This window comes from Melopsittacus undulatus, chromosome 9 (genome assembly GCF_012275295.1).
Source record: "Melopsittacus undulatus isolate bMelUnd1 chromosome 9, bMelUnd1.mat.Z, whole genome shotgun sequence".
Lineage (NCBI taxonomy): Eukaryota > Metazoa > Chordata > Aves > Psittaciformes > Psittaculidae > Melopsittacus > Melopsittacus undulatus.
In genome coordinates, this window is record NC_047535.1 from 34,858,389 (window position 1) to 34,874,343 (window position 15,955).

Consider the following 15,955-nt stretch of genomic DNA (forward strand, 5'->3'; position numbering starts at 1 on the left):
CTGTTTTCTGGTCTGTCATGTTGATTCAAAGGCTATTGAAGCTGACAGGGCATTTTCTGTTGTCTGTCTTGATCAAACTCAAAGTTACAAGGAAACATCTAGTGGACATTAGTGATTGGATTTTTGCAATGTGTTTGAAGTTCCTCTGAATTTTCAGATGAGGATGATATGTTTTGCACATTTCCTGCTACTTTTTCTGGGTTTAGACTTCTAAATATCAATTCTGAAGTGAGTGTAAATGGTCTGAAAGCTATTTCTGGGGAAAGATCCTGACCTTTAATGTTTTCCACTGTGGTTGTACGTTTACAAGTGGTGTCACTGCCCTGAGCTGATATTTGCTGTCTGTTCATACCTTCCTTGCTTCCTAATCTGCTGTTGCACAATTGGTTGGTCCGTGTGTTACAGCTCTGAAGTCAAGACTGAGTGCTTTGACTGCAGATTCTTCTAATTCACATTTAAGAAAATGCCTCAAAAAAGCCACTCTTCCCATCCGGGGTTTTCTGGCAGACTTGAGTACGTGATAAAAGATCCCAAGTCTAAAAGTGTGCGTGTGAACTCGCTTTTGGGGGGTACAATGCATCGGGCTAACCTACCAGGGCTAAAAAGTGACTGTCGGTAGCTTTGGCTTGGGGTTCCTGTGTGTTTGGTGGCAACGCTGCAGATCTGATCTTCTTCCACCAGAGACCACTCTTGTGCCACTGATGGGAGATTTCTGTCGTACAGCCGCAAAACAGCCCTAATCTCTTTAAAGTGGAGTGTCGGGAAATGTAGTTTTATGGCTTTGTGGAGAACAGCTTCTCCTTCGGGGGGAGCTGCGAAGTTTTAGGGAAAGATGAGTGTGAAAGGCAGGGACGTGTCCTGCAGCCGGCCCGTCCAGCCGCACTGCTTCCTCACTGTGCTTCTACCCACGTCTGTGGGAAAATCACCTCTTCCAGCTCCTGGACACATTTACTTTTGTCATTGCTTGGAACTTCTTTTAGAGGGAAATTTTGTTTTGCCAATCACCACTCGCATCGTTTATTCACCTAACAGACACCAGCAAGTGTTTGCTTAAAACCGCTTTTCTCTACTTTTGCCTTATTTGCCCCCACTTAATTCACACTGATGAGAAAGCCATTTGATTGGAAAGATTATATTGAAACCCATCTTTATTTCCGAAAAGATAATGCAATTTTTGCTGCCTTAAATTTTGCATGGCCATAGAAGTTGACAGCCTGGGAGAGCTCCAGCCTCTTTAGCACAACTTGGTGTTCCAATGACGAGAGCTGGTTGCTCCCGTTTTTCCAGGAGACTGCAGGTTTGATTCTTAAAATAGTAACTATGAGGTTCTGTAAAGTCATTGTTTATTTAGGCAGTGCTAATAGGGATGACAAAGGTAAGGCCCAGCCATAACTGGTGAAGATGCTCTGACTTGAGAACTGCACAAGCCGTGCCAATGGGTTTGGAGATGGGGTGGGAGCTGCAGCAGTGGCTGTGTTGACTGGGAGAGCTGGGGCCAGCCACAGCCTGTGCTTTTTGAACTTGTGTGGATTTATCAGGTCTGGGAAGGAGCACGATGTTCCAGTCTCCAGGAAAAGCAATTAGCAGGGCTGAGAGCAGCCTCCCCTGCCCATGGGGAGAGCAGAGATCACCCTGCCTGCTCCCTTGGCAGAGGTCTCCTTGGTGGGTATCGCTGTACATTGTTAGAGGCAGATCATAAGGGGCAGGATCACTTGAGGCAGGTGCTCTAAAACAGTGGAGAAAACAGTTTAGGGAAAGAGGGTAAGGGAAAAAAAAGGGAATTAAGGAAAAAAAATTGCTTTATTAATATTTTGGAATAATTGAAATTCCTTGCCATTAAGGCCCAGGGGCTTTTTCAATAATGGCAATCTGCATAGTATTAATTTTTTATAATGTTCATTTGGTGGAATAAGTAATTCTTAATAGCTCTTGAAAAGTACTGTGAATCGTTATCTTCATCCTGTAACGGTACTGCCAGCAATAGGGCACTATATGGTTTATGTCAAGGAGCTGCATTTCGTTAACTTCAGATGAAATAGAAAACTGTTTTGAAAAATACATTGCTTTTTCCTCCTCTTTTGCAGAGATTGTTTTTTAAAGCAGCCTTCGGAGAAAAAATGAACTCTGAAAGGAGTTTTAAATAAGCATTTTTAATAGAACAAATATCCCCTTGCTTAATGAAAAACAAATTACGCTGTAGCTACAGATTTTTATATTTCCTTTGCAAATGATTACTCCTCCTTTCCTTTTCCTTCCATACTCACAGCTGTGTGTAGCGCTGATACACCACAGCAGAGCCTGGGTCTGCTTTTTATATGCACATCAACAGGCTTTTGCCATCTTAATGTGCTGTCATTAAGCAGTATGGTACTTTGTGGGGTGTAGTAAGAATAATTAATCCCTAATCCTGTGAAAGAATAATCAGATCCAGGTTGAGGCTGGTTGTTTTTCCCTAGCATTTTTATTTCCCCCCCTCTCTCTGTTCTACAATATAAACCCCAGCCAGTGCATTTTGCACCTGATTGCACAATGACTGGAGACTGACAGGCTCTGAGGTCCTTTGCTGCCCTTTGGGACAGAGCAGGTTGCATGATACAATGCAAAGCTGTGTGAACAGTGACACTTTGATGGCAGTTTTACACTCACCAGGTCACTGATGTGGGGCGGCTGCTCTCTGAGATAGCAAGCAGTGGAGATGCTGGCTGGAAGTGAGGGACTTTGGCACTGCTGCCTGCTCAGCCCATCCTGTCCCTTGCGTCTCAGCTGGTGAAGCTCTGGGTGTTTCTCAGGCTGTGAGTGATGTGCTGATCACTCCTTGCTGCTGCAGCCACCAGGCAGAGCTGGTGGGCACTGGCCTGTAAAAACCCCAGAGAAAAGCTCCATGAGGATACTGGAACTGACATTTTTCATTTAAAACAGGTGAAATGCCTGAAAATAGCTAAATTATGGCATGGATGCAATTGTGCCTTGGAGGAGGTGGAAGAGTCTTGCTGCTTCTGTTACAGCTTGGCTTTCAGCTTCATCATCTTTGTGGGGCAGCTGGAAGGGCAGCCTTCCCAAAGCCTCAGATTTTGACAGCTGCCAAACCCTGAGAAGCTCAAACAATAACAGCATCCCAGCCTTCAGCTAAGAGCCTTGAATAGTACCTGTCATCACCCCAGCAGTCAGTGGGAGAAGGACATGGGGCACTTGGCTCAAACACTTGGCTCAAACTCAGGGCTGGAAGAGCTGTTTGTGCTCAACCCTTTGATGTGGAAAACTCCTGTTTATTAGGAAATGCAGGTGAATGCACAGTCCATTTCCTTGTTTCATGTTTCTGAGAGGATATTGCAGATGTTTGAAATCCAGCAGGGAGGTTCTGTGGGGCTGTGCTTCCTGGTGGAATTTAATAGTATGTGTTAGGTCCGTTCTTTGCATGGGTGCTTTGCACCTTCCCTCCTCTTTGTGGGGATGCTCAGAAGGCATCCAGTCACAGTCCCAGGTACCCAGCTCTGGGTGGCTCTGCTTGAGGAGAGGGTAGCCCCAGATGACCCCAGAGGTGCCTCCAGCTTCACCCGGCCAAGATGTTCATGGTGACCATGGAGGCTGCAGGAAGTGGTGATGTCTGTACAGAAGGGACTGGGTCTCTACCTGATGTTCTTCTGGATCATGGGGCAGCCCCAGGCACTGCAGCAGTACTGCAGCCCTCCATATCCTGCAAACTCTCTTTTAATTGCAAACATCAGCATAATGGGTGTTGTGGCTCTGCAGCAGCTGTAAAGTTGCTCCTAATGGGGAATTCTTTAATAAGGTTAATGGCTTCTCAGCTCCTCAGATGACTCTTCTTAAAACATCTTGAAATCTCAGCATCTGGCACTGGCTGAAAATGTGCAATAAGGTGAAAAAAAGCAGGTCTGATGTTAGCTTTGAGATTCATTGGAGTTCAGGCAGTTCATGTATTAATGGAGATCACAGCGATGTTAAAAAAGTTATAGGGTCCCCTGTGTTTTGGTATGGTCTTGGTTGATCCATGGCTGCCTACATCCTGGGACACTGAGACACAACACACAGGCAAAGCGAGGAGAACACTGTGAAAAGGGGTTTAAGATGATACATTTCAAAACTTCATAAGTGAAAATGCCATTAAAAATGTATTATTCAGAATGTGAGAAATGTAGCCTTTCACTTCTGTTGACACACAATTATTAGGTCTGGAGGATTACTGCACCTGGATTTGTTTTGCTACTGACACATCACAAATGAGCACCAGGACTTGTTGAACCAGGGAAGGGATTTAGTAATCAGCATGATGCTGAAAGAAAAACAAACAAGCCTAGTCTATAAGCATGTACCAGCCCTAAAAACATACAGGAGTGATTTATTTCATGGGTGATGTGTGCTGCAGTGTGATCCTGGTGATCCTGAACTGAGGGCGTATTTATATTTTGAGTACCTGCTTGTTAGCAGAGCAAGAGCATGGCTTTTGCTGGGTTGATCTATTGGGATGGAAAGGGACCTGGATGAGGCCTGAGGCTGCTCTGCAGCATCCATCACACCATTTTACCTGCCCGTTTGTTTGCCTGCAGGCTCATGTTTCCTGGCTGATAAAAGCCCTGGAGACTCTAAAACAGTAAAACTCAAAAACCTCAAAACTGGCAAAACTCAGGGTTTGCCAGTGTGTTCATCCAGTGGGGGTGAGGCCAGACCTGTGTGCAATGGCAGGGGGTAATGTTTTACACACGTCCCAACCCACATCACACATATCCCACTCAATGGCAGAGGTGCAGCTCTGCCTTCACCTCCCATCTTCCGCCAAGCCCCATTTTGGGGACATAAAACCTGCTCAGCCCATTTTTCCCCTTTTTTTCCATGCTTTTTCTAGCTTAACACCAGAAAGATTTCTCTTCACTGGGTGAGGAATGTTCCAGTTTGGTGATTAATTAGAATTGCTATTAATACAAGATACAATCCCATTAGGTTAATCTATCTTATTGGTCAGGCTTTAATTAATTAGGTAATAAAAGCAATCCTAGAAAAAGGTCTTGAGTGCTGGTTACCGAAACCCATGGATCTACTTATTAAGAATTAAAACCTTTCTGCCTTTGATATTTTTCTGCGTTATTAAACCCTGCCCGGTTTCTGTATGGTTTGTCCCATCAGTAATGAGAGTCTTATTTCTGAATTGCTTTGTGTGAGCCAAGAAATCTAATATTATCTAATTAGGGGCAACTCTGCCTGAATAATAAATACGGGAGCAGCAAAATCAATTTGTTGCAGGCATTTTGTATTGCCACTAAAAATCATCCAGTCTGATAGATTGTATACCAGCTTTCAAAGGAAAGAACCCCAAAGAATTCTCTGCAGATGAAGAGCTGTTCCTGGGGCCAGTGCCTGGGGCAGTTTGGCTTTGGGGCGCCCTCCCTGTAGGCTCCAGTGGGGACATGACCTGCTCCATCTCAAAGGCACTGCACAGAAAAGGTAGAGCTCTGAAGAACTGGCACAGTCTGGATGCATCTCTCCCTTCCCTGCCCCCTTATTTTCTGGGTGTTTTGGTCCCAACAGGTTTGGAACAGGTCAGTGCTGGATGGAGCGGTGCTGCCTCCCATGTTATGGGTAGGGATACGATAAAACAAATCTGTAGTTTATTTTCCAGTGAATTGCCTTATTCCTTTCTTCCTCGTGCCTGAGGCCAGGGATTTCACTGGGGTTTGCTGGAGCCAAAGTTTAGTGAATTCCCTGCAGGAGCAAAACCTCAAAGTTTTGAAGCTTTAATACTGAAAGAATCCAGCAGATCTATTTTTATGTATTTCACCCTCTCATGTCAAAACACTTCTAGTTGTAGCTTGAAAGCGTGGATGGATTTGGAGACAAGCTCAGGCATCTGCCAGTGGAGCTGGCACACAGAGAGGGCACTGCTGCTGCTTGAGCTGGGCTGGGGCCGACTGCTGCACATCAGCTCCTGGCTGGGACCAGAAGCTCATTTTCCCTGGGGACAGAGGAGGACGCAGGTAACAGGGCAGGTGAGTGCTGTAGGAGACTCCTTGGGTTAAGCCTGTGGTTTGGCTGACTTCCAGTACAACTTGTGGCTGAATCAATTTGGAGGGAAGGAGGAGACTCTAATCTCTGTTTAAAAGATAATTAAAATGATACAAGTGGATGCAACTGGAAGAATGGTAAATGCAAACAGTATCAGATTCTATGCAAGTAGTGTTCCAGCCCATGAGAGGTCAAAACTAATGGCCATTCATAGCAGAACAATCATCACGGTAGATGCAGGTTCCCTGATCACCCCATCTGCTGATGGCCACCACTAAGGGACAGAAGGGCTGCTGTAAACCAAAAGTGGTGCAGCTGTAGACAGATATTTCACACCTTGGAGCTAAGGTAGTGATGTTCTGGAAGGGGGGGGGAGGGGTTATGTGGGATTTATCAGTGCTTCTTCAAGAGAGCTATCACTTTTCTGAGCAATAACAAGAAAAGATTTATTTTCATTTGGTGCTATAGTTTGCCATGCAGTGATCTGAGGGAAACAGTCTTGGTGACACTGTGCACCAGTCTTACAGACTACAGCCCCTCTGCTGTCAGTGGGTGTCTTTGCCATTGACTTCGCTGCATCCTGGGCTTGGCTGTGTAAAAGGAAAATGCTGTAGGAAACAATAATCAAGTCACCAGGCAGCTTGATATTTCTTTCTGATTGTCTTTGGCAATAGCCTTAGTTTTAAAATAAAGATAGATGACAATAAAATAAATAACAAACCCTTCATCATCACATAACTTACAGTAATTGTGTCACCAGTTATCACAGGACCCCCAAACAAACAATGCTATTGCTGGGTAAGCTGCTCTGTAGTACAGGAAATGCCATAGTGATGCTGGAATGCTACAGCTCCTCGATTGTCACTGTCACAGAATGAAAATTTTGGTTAAGAAACCTTGATTCATCAACTGAATTAAAAAGACATTTAACTAACAAATGCACATTTAATGCCTCTGAAAACTGTAGTTTGGCCAGTGGTTTCACTACAGGAATAGTCCTTATACCGGTTAATCTCCAATACCACTTATTCCAGACTGGATGCTTGCTGTTCACTGTCACTGCTGGGGGGAATGAAGTGTTGGTGCCTTCACTGCACGGGTGTCCTTAAACATAAAGAATTTCTAACATGATGACACCAGGTGCTGTTTCCATTCTTGAGGACACTACTGCAGTGGTGTCAACTGCCTCTTGATCTGGTGTGTACCCGCAGTCAGCCCCCGAGGGCAGAGCATGAGTGTGGAGGGATGTTGGTCAGAAGTGCAGGACCGCAGTGCTTCCCCATGACCCTTTACATTTAGCAGCTTTTCAGGCACAGTGGGAAGGCGATGAGAGTGCCAAGCAACGTAAATGCACAATTACACTGCAGGGACAGAAAACTGCGTGTTTTGTCACTTGGGAATGGGGGAATGAATTGAGCTGAAGCCTGGAAGAAAAATGTCATGCCTGTAGAGATATTGCTTTACTTTTTGTAATGTAGCAGTAACAGGAACAATAAATTAGAAGTACCCTGAAATTAAAATTTCCTATCCAGGAAGTTTGAGGCTTGTGCTGCTGAAAAACTGATCATGAAGCAATTACCTGGTGATAAAGCTGTGGGGTTTTAATCAATACTGCAGGTTATGTATACTTGCCTTTTTAATTTAGAGGTTATGATTTTTAAATGCTATTCTAAACCTTACTATTACATTAAGGACTTCTCTGAGGTCCGTGTTATGAGGTGGTGTTATTGATACTTGGTCAAAAAGAAAAGGTTGTTTTATACTTCCAGCTACAATCATTGAGCAGAAGAACTGAGAGCCCCTGAGGAAATCCAGGTACCTCCAGGCTGGGTGGCCTCCTGCTGCTCTGACTTGCTTGGGCAGCTCTAGGTCCTTGGAATGAGATTTTATTCCCAGCTCTTTTCTTTCTTGAATAGCAGCAGTTATTGCACGTTTACCTTTGATTCTTGTGCCATTTATCATTTTCATTCTATACACCAACTACAGCTCTAAAGCAGGAGTGGTTTATTTTCTAGGGAGGAAAGTGAAGAGGCTTTGCAGGTGAGCTTATGCCTCTTTGCACATAAAAGTGCTTCTATTGCTTTCCTGCTCCTGGTGCTGACGGAGCAGTGCTGGTTTCAGAGATCTGCTGGTCCTGGTGCTATTGGGCATGCCACAGCCAAGGGGATATTGAGAAGATGTCAGTGTGACCTGTTACATTTCATTCAAACCTCAAAAAAAGAACATAACAACTGATCACGAGGAATTTGTTTCAGCAGCACTGAACGCTGTTACAAACAGATGAGAATGGCCTTTGGAGTAAATACTCAACAGCAATGTCATTTTAGATCTGTTCATGTGCAATCCTTTCTGAACAGAGAGGCAAACTGTGATCCTTCATAGCGCAGTGCTCTGTCTCCTGTTGAACCACAGTTGTGTTGTTATTTCTGTTTTCCTGATAGTGAGGCTTTAGGGTCTGATCTTATTTTTTTGGCTACCAGCAGTACTAACCTGTATCTGTTTTATGGCTTCCGTGTTGCAACTTCCAGGCTGTTGTAGCAGTGAGCTTGCCACTATAATTACAAAGTCTGATTTATCTTTGGTTCTTGGTTTCTCTAGTGTAATTTCCTAGAGGGATAACTCAAATGATAATGAATGCATGGTTATGAAAGTTGCATTGCCTTATAATAACAGCAAAAATGAAAGGTAAATTAAACAAAAGCATACTAGGGCATGTTACACTGAGGCAGAGCACTTCCTTTTGGTTGTATTTCAGGATGTGCTCCTGGTGTGGAAACACATGGGCCCTGGTTTGCTGGAGCAGCCTGGTCCTTGGAAGGAATCCCTCTGAAAGCCCTGGCTCCTGTGTCTGTGGCTCTCAGTAACTGACCTGGAAACCATGATAGCTGTTGGGACCTGAGGAGGAAGAGGTAATCCTGGAGTTGCAACTCGAGATGGGTGATGTCTGGGGCATAAATTCGTATGAAATAATGTTTCATCAATAAAGCAGCAATCAATTAGGCTATTCCACCCCTGGATTCTTGCAGTTTGTGTGAATCCTGGTTTGTAAGAGCCGTATGGTTGAGCTGAATGAACACAATCCTATTAGCTGTGCTGTGAGGCCTCAGTGGGCTCTGTCTTGACCTTCTGAACCCAGATTTATGGAAGCTTTGAAAAATGAAAATGGCTCAGAAGAAAAGAGAAAGAAAAAGGAAAGATGCAAGAGGGAGAGAAGGATGAAATGAAGCTCCAGCGGTTTTCCTGCAGGAGCTGCAGCTGCGATAGGGTTGCTGCGGGCTGTACCAGGGTAGTACTGTGCTGTGACCCACTAGCCCATGCCTAGTGTGTCTGCAGAGTGCAGACATGACATGTGGGCATGGGCTGCAGCTCAAACCCATCACCTGGAAAGCTCTGTTTCTTAGAGGAGTGAGGTATGCTGCTGCTTGCTCTAAATGGTGCGCACAGCTGGTTTTATGAGCTGTTTGGGTAATGCGGTGCCATGTAAACTGTAAGTGTACTTGTAGGGAGCAGCTTTCCCTCCTGCAGGCAGAGCATCTCATCACCCTGTGCAGTCTGGTCCCTGGAGGGAAAGGGAGCTGAACTCCTAGGTGTGATTTCAAAGCAAACAGCTTTTGCTTTACAAGTAATGGAAGACATAAGCCTTGCTGGCATTCTGTGTACAGGGCATGATGCGGTGTTGCATCCCACTCAAAGATGTGAGCTTGGCTTCTTTCTGCTGTTGCTTGGGGCTGTGTGGGCTGTGTGTGGTGCTCATAGGGTGGTAGCAGCAGCCCTGCAGCCCAGTGTGCTGCAAACCCCAGCTGTGAGATGGCACAAATGGTCTGATGTGTTTAGCTCAGAGTATACAGAAAAGATAACTTCCTTTTGCCTAAAGGAGCAGGAACTTTGCATAACACTGTCTTTAAAAGCCTTTCTCTTTTCTTTTTTAATTGAGTATAAATAAATATTAGGAGTGGGTTTTTTTTGTTTGTTTTATTAATCTACTTTTATTCTGTATAAAAACTTAAACCAGGGTTGAGACTATAATGACCCATATACCCTAATGCTCTCTTACTTTAAAGACTATGAAGAAATGCTGTGATTCACATGAAAGACAGGGTTTCTGCCCTGCTATTCTGTTATCTCTATGAATAGATTTAATCCCTGAATATGGAAAGAAGGACTCCTGAACTGTCAGTGCTGTTACCTGGAAGTTAAAGGTATTAAGAAATGCTGGGATTACAGGTCAGCACAAAGCTGGACTTGTGATGTGGGGTGTCTCCATGTGAATGGCAGTGAAATGTAGCAGCTCCCATCAGAGCCTTGGCAATATTTCCTGATAGAGGTTTGTGCAATTAACTTACACACCACCGTAACTTCATGTCTGAGAGATAAGATCTACAGGGCTGTAAATCACATTGGAAATTTCACACTGTGCTTCCTAAGCAGAGCATGTGCAGTATATAACTGTCATTTCCTCATTTAACTATCATTAAAATGAAGTGCTGGCTGGAATCAGTGGTATGTGAAGGGAGACCTTGTCATTAAGAGTGAACTGGAACCTCAGTGCATTACCCAAATTAATTGAGCTGAGAGCCCTCAAAGGAAACAAAGACATAATTAACAACTTCTGTATCAGTTCTAATTGCTTAAAAAGAAAACTAAGATGTGATGCTTTTTAAATGCAAGAGAGATCTGCACTGCAAAGTTTCCTCCCTGTCCTTGCTCATCTTTTGCTGTCTGCCTCACTGGGCACAGTCAAGGCTCAGTGCTGAAAGGCTACTGCTGGGTTAAAAGGAGAACACTTGTATTTCAGCTGCTGTCCTGTCCTGTAATGTAAGAGACTGCAAAAGTAGGCCCTATGCTTTTGGTAGCCGTTGCATCCACAAGGCCACCCCCCTGGTGCTGGTAGTGCTTGGAGGTGGAGAGGTGTCTGCCCTGCACAGGGAGCTCTGTGCTCTGCTCAGCTTCAGGCTTGTTACAGAGTCTTAATTTTAGTGTGTTTAATTTCCCTAACTTCTGATAACATCAGTGGGTTTAACAGCTTCTCCCATCACTTGGTCCCGAGTGACGATCAGAGACACAGGAGGTTGGAAGTCATCTGTTAACCACTGTGCTCTGCCTTGCTTCTGCAGCATCACTGGACAATCAGCAAGGGCTGTGTTTTAAGGCTGCATCTATTGAAAGGTGTCTTTGTGGCCAAATCTGTTTCTCTTGATGATTTCCATGGAAAAAAACCCCAACCAACCTTGACTTAGGTATTTTCAACTTGCTTTTGAAGAAGGGGAGTATTTCTGCCTGTGTCCTGGCCCTGCTGAGTGATGCTGGTGTTAATCACTTCAGCTCTCTAAGCCTGGCTCTTCATTGTTTTTCTAGTTTATTTAGTCTGTAAACCCATACATGTTTTTGCTAGGCAGGGAGCATTAAAATGTTGTTTTGCCTGTTAGAACAGATGGCAACAGAAGGTGCAGGAAAGCTTTTTTAAGAAATAACAAATTTGGCAAAAGCCAAAGAGGTACAAAATTATTCTCAAGATCTAATTATTCCAGAAAATGAAAAAAATAGGCTTCTTGAACTTGCCTTCTCAGGGTTATATTAACATGAAGCATTTAATCATTAGGGAGATTAAATTATTTCACCTAGACTGATCTCTAAGCTGAACTGGAAGGATGGACAATATAATCATTTAATAAACTTCCTTAGAATAATAATTTTCCTGAACCGTTATGCTGAAGGACATCAGTTAGTAACCTTGTGGGGCTCTGATCCCCCTGTAGGTTTTATCTGAGAGGAAAGATGAAGAAGCAGAGCTGTTGTTTTTCAGCCACAAGAGTGGGAATGTTTTGTCTCCAACGCAGATGTGCACAGCTGTGGATGCTGAGGTGGGACTCAGACCTCATGGGAAGGTCTTCAAGATCTCCAGTGTTTCTGCCTTTTTTGGTTTTTTCTTTAACAGAAAGGTTTTATTCATGACTATTTCAGGAAAGTAACCTTCTCCTCAGAGTTTTTAACTTCTGTGAAGGAACAGTGATTTTAGCAGCTCCTCTTCTGTTCTCAGTCCTGGGTACAGGCAGGTATAACTGTCAGAAGGGTGGAAGAAAGCAGAATACTAAACGGAAGAAAAATGGTGTGAGTTGGTATGGGGATGTCACAAGAATCAAGAGGAATGCGATTGCCAACTACTCATCAAAAGGTCTTTTCTGGTGGTCAGGACCTACACTTCTAACTTCTTTTACCTTCAAGGGACTTGGCTGTTGGCAAAGCACTGAGGGAATGGTCCTCTGCAGTACTGGTGTGAGGCTGCAGGTGAAACATGCTCTGGTTTTACACCTAGGGCGTTGCACAAGCTTAAATGAAAGGTCTGAACTGGGAGCCAACCAGCTTGATGGTTGTCCCTTAGGAGCACAGCCTGCTGGTTGCCTGACTGTCAACAGGGAGAAGACCTTCTGTTTGTCATGAAAGTTTAGAATAAGGGACAAAAAAACATTTATAACCCAAAAAGTTACTTAAAGTTAAAAAGAAAAAACAATGTAGGAGAATCCAAACTGGTGCCTGAAATGACATGAGACTGTTCACACTTGTGCATGCCTTCAGGAGTGAAGATCAGCTGTGTCATTTGGAGCACCAGTGTAAAAATGTACCACAAGTGATATTCTGAGGTACTTGTATTGCAAGAAGTAGTGAGGGACCAGGAAATACCGTGTGTTTCACAGTTTAAGTGCCTACAGAAGGGTCTAGGCATCTGGAGGCAGCAGCCCCAGAGAATGTTCTGGGGTGATGTTCTTGTAGTAGAGCTTTCTGGAGGAAACAAAAACTGTCTGTAGCTGGCTATTGCCAGATGACTCAGAATAATGACAGTGGTAGCAGTAAGCAGTTTTAATTTATACAGGTGACATTTAAAATGCAAATCAGACCTTAAGATAATTGCTGGAAATAAGGAAGCCTCTGTTGGTTTATGGAATATTTCCAGTTTCTATGGAAATCATTTATAATGCAGCGAGATCAATGAAGAGGCTCATGTCTTAGAAGACCTGGCTGGAGTTGCTCCTCAGTGTGGTCAAAAGATTGTTTACAGGGAATGCATGGGAACAGGAGATTGTGGTGGAGGTGGAAAAAAGTATTCATATGTGTTCAAAGAGATAATTTTTCTCTTGACATTGCAAATGCAGGTTGACCAAAATTAGGTGATGTTACCATAGATGTGTGCCTACCTCTACTCACTGAATGAACTTGAAGTTGTACATTTACTGTCAAATTTAGGGATTATTTTTGATTGTTTTTTCATGTCTTTTACATGTGCTAATGTAGGAGAGAGGGCTTACTACTGAAATCGTGTTTTGTTGACCAGTACTGGAGGTTATGGTGTGGTGAAGGACTCAGCAGGTCCACTGCTTGCTTCTGCAGGGCCTGTGAAACACAGCATGAAGAAAATACGCTTGTTTGGGCATCACATGCAGCTGATGAGAAGCACTGCTGTGGGAGGACTGTGGGGCTCCACTACACAGACCCAGGTCCTGAGAGTGGCTCTCCATCACTGACATGACACTGACAGAGGTAAAACTGAATGCTGGGGTGGATAATTCCAGGGGGTGCAGTGGATTCGGTGTCTCCCCTTGCTCACATTGGCAGGAGGGGGCTGCTCTCTCTGGTGACCTTGTATTTCACATCCTGCAGCAACCTGTGTCTTCCCTCTTCTGACTCCTGGGTGTGCAAGTGAAATCTGGAGTCACCTGGGCTTCACATTTTAATGTGGTTTATAATGTTTAATGGGTGCTCTGCATTGTCCTCCCCCGAAGCAATTGTTTCTTCCTTGCAGTAGGTGAATGCTACTAGAGTGTCCTCTTGGGGACCTCAGCATCTTTATCTGATTTATAACAGATTTCTCCACTCTTTACAACCACCAATCTTGTTCTCTGCTTTAATTTCATCTTCCTTGACTGAAGATGGACTTTTACATAGAGACTTTGGGGATTTTTTTTATGGTAGTTAACAGAGTGGTTCTTTTCCAATCAGCTTCCCACAAACCCTTTATTTGATATTAATCCTTCTTTGTACCTTGCTTCCAGGTTTATTATTCCAGAATTCAACACACTGTGCCATTTACCCTGTTAACTATAAAATACAATCTCATCGTTTCCATCTGAAAGGTTTTTCTTTAGTTTGTGTGGGAATGTGTAACATGCACATCTGTGTGTGCTCCCACTACTGTGTGCATAAAAATGTATTTTTGGCCAGAGAAAATGAATAAAAATTGAATTCTAAGTTGGAAAAGGACAGCTTACGTAATTTGTGCTTGCAGTTTGCATGTGTGTTCAACGCATTTGTGAAGTGTAAGTTGTGACTGGCAGCTGTGGGTGTGCACGGTGCAGACAGAGCAGTTACATGGCACATTGAATATTCAGCAGGTGACCAGGATTAGCTCTGTTGCCTTACACAAAGTGGAGTTGAATGATGCTGGCCTCAAGTCTTTCTTCTGTTAAACCCATGTTCCCAGATGGTTGCTTCTGTGTTGCTGGATTCACTAGTCTGTTGGGTAGTAATGCCATGGAAATGAAGATGATGCGAAGCCATTGCTGCTTCCTGAAGGTGTTGTGCTGGGTGGACCCAGCAAGAGGGAGGAGTGGAAACCACCCCCATGGCTGTCTCCACACTGTAGCTCCTCCTGCCTGAAAGATTCATTTCAGCTCCCACCTGGGGCTCTGCCTGACCTTAAACTTCCCACACAGCTCATTCATCTACCCCAGCACTCCTATTGCCCTGAGACCAGACGTGTGAAGTTATTTGCATCTGTCTGGGGCCAAACCCCTTGCAAAGGTGTAAATTGATGCAATCCACTTGATTTAATTTGGCTGTCTACCAGTGAGAATGGAATCTGGCATATGCAAGAGGTTGCTAATATATTTTAATGTTATCTTTTAATTCCTCTTTGAATCACACCAAAAATACAGCGCCATGCTGTTATGTCTTCTCTATCTTTAATTAGGCCTCCTTACAAGGTTTAAATACATTTTCATATTCAAGTTAATAACTTGAAGTTGCACTTCACATCAGTGTTTTTATTTAGTGATCAATTGTTTTTGCAGGTTTAGAGAACTCAACCAATCCATAGCTAGAACAACATCTGTAACCTGATAGCCATAACAAGCTACTTAAAATTAATGTTATTTATGTTTGCTGATGTTTATAACAGTTCTAAATTCTTAGCCACTTATAAATAATGTATGAAAAGCAGTGCAATAAGCATATCAATGTCTTTATCCACTTTTCACAACAAACTGTATTGAGAGCTCTGGACAAAGGTGAACCTGACTGTGAGAAATGCTTTTCCTACCCTTCTCTACCAGTGATGGTGGTGGCTGGTGTTCTCCATCACTGATGTGGAATGATGCAGTGGCTGCAGACACTCCTTAGCAGCCTCAGGATTGGTGCAACACGCACATCTTTACTTCAATGTAAGGGCAAGGTAACAGCAGCAAGAAGACTTGGCAGCAAGGCTGAGTGTTTCCCTGCAGCTGGGGTATTTCTGTCCTAGAAGAAAAAAGGATCCTTCTGCAAAGAAATTGCTTCAGGACTTGACATCCCCTTTGGGTCTCAGAGAAGTCATCACCAGGTATCTAGGAAGGATGCTGTTTTGTACTCTGTAACTAAAAGAAGCTCTCAACAGACTCAACTGTGACAAGGTCCAAAAGGTTTTCACATCATTCAAAGCTCTGCAGCAACTCTTGGGTCTGTCCAGGTGCAGGCAGAGCAGAAACCATAGGTCCCTGGGGTGGGTATTTAACTGTTGGCACATCAATGAAAAACAAGTTTTTAGAAGGCAAGTAATTAATATCACCAGTGATTTATGACATGTCTCTGGAGAATGCGTGAGTTGAAGGAAGTGCTGCTGGGGCGACTGTGATCCTGTGCACCCCTGACAGAGAGAGAGTATTTCTTCCAGGACGACCAGTTCCTTGCTATG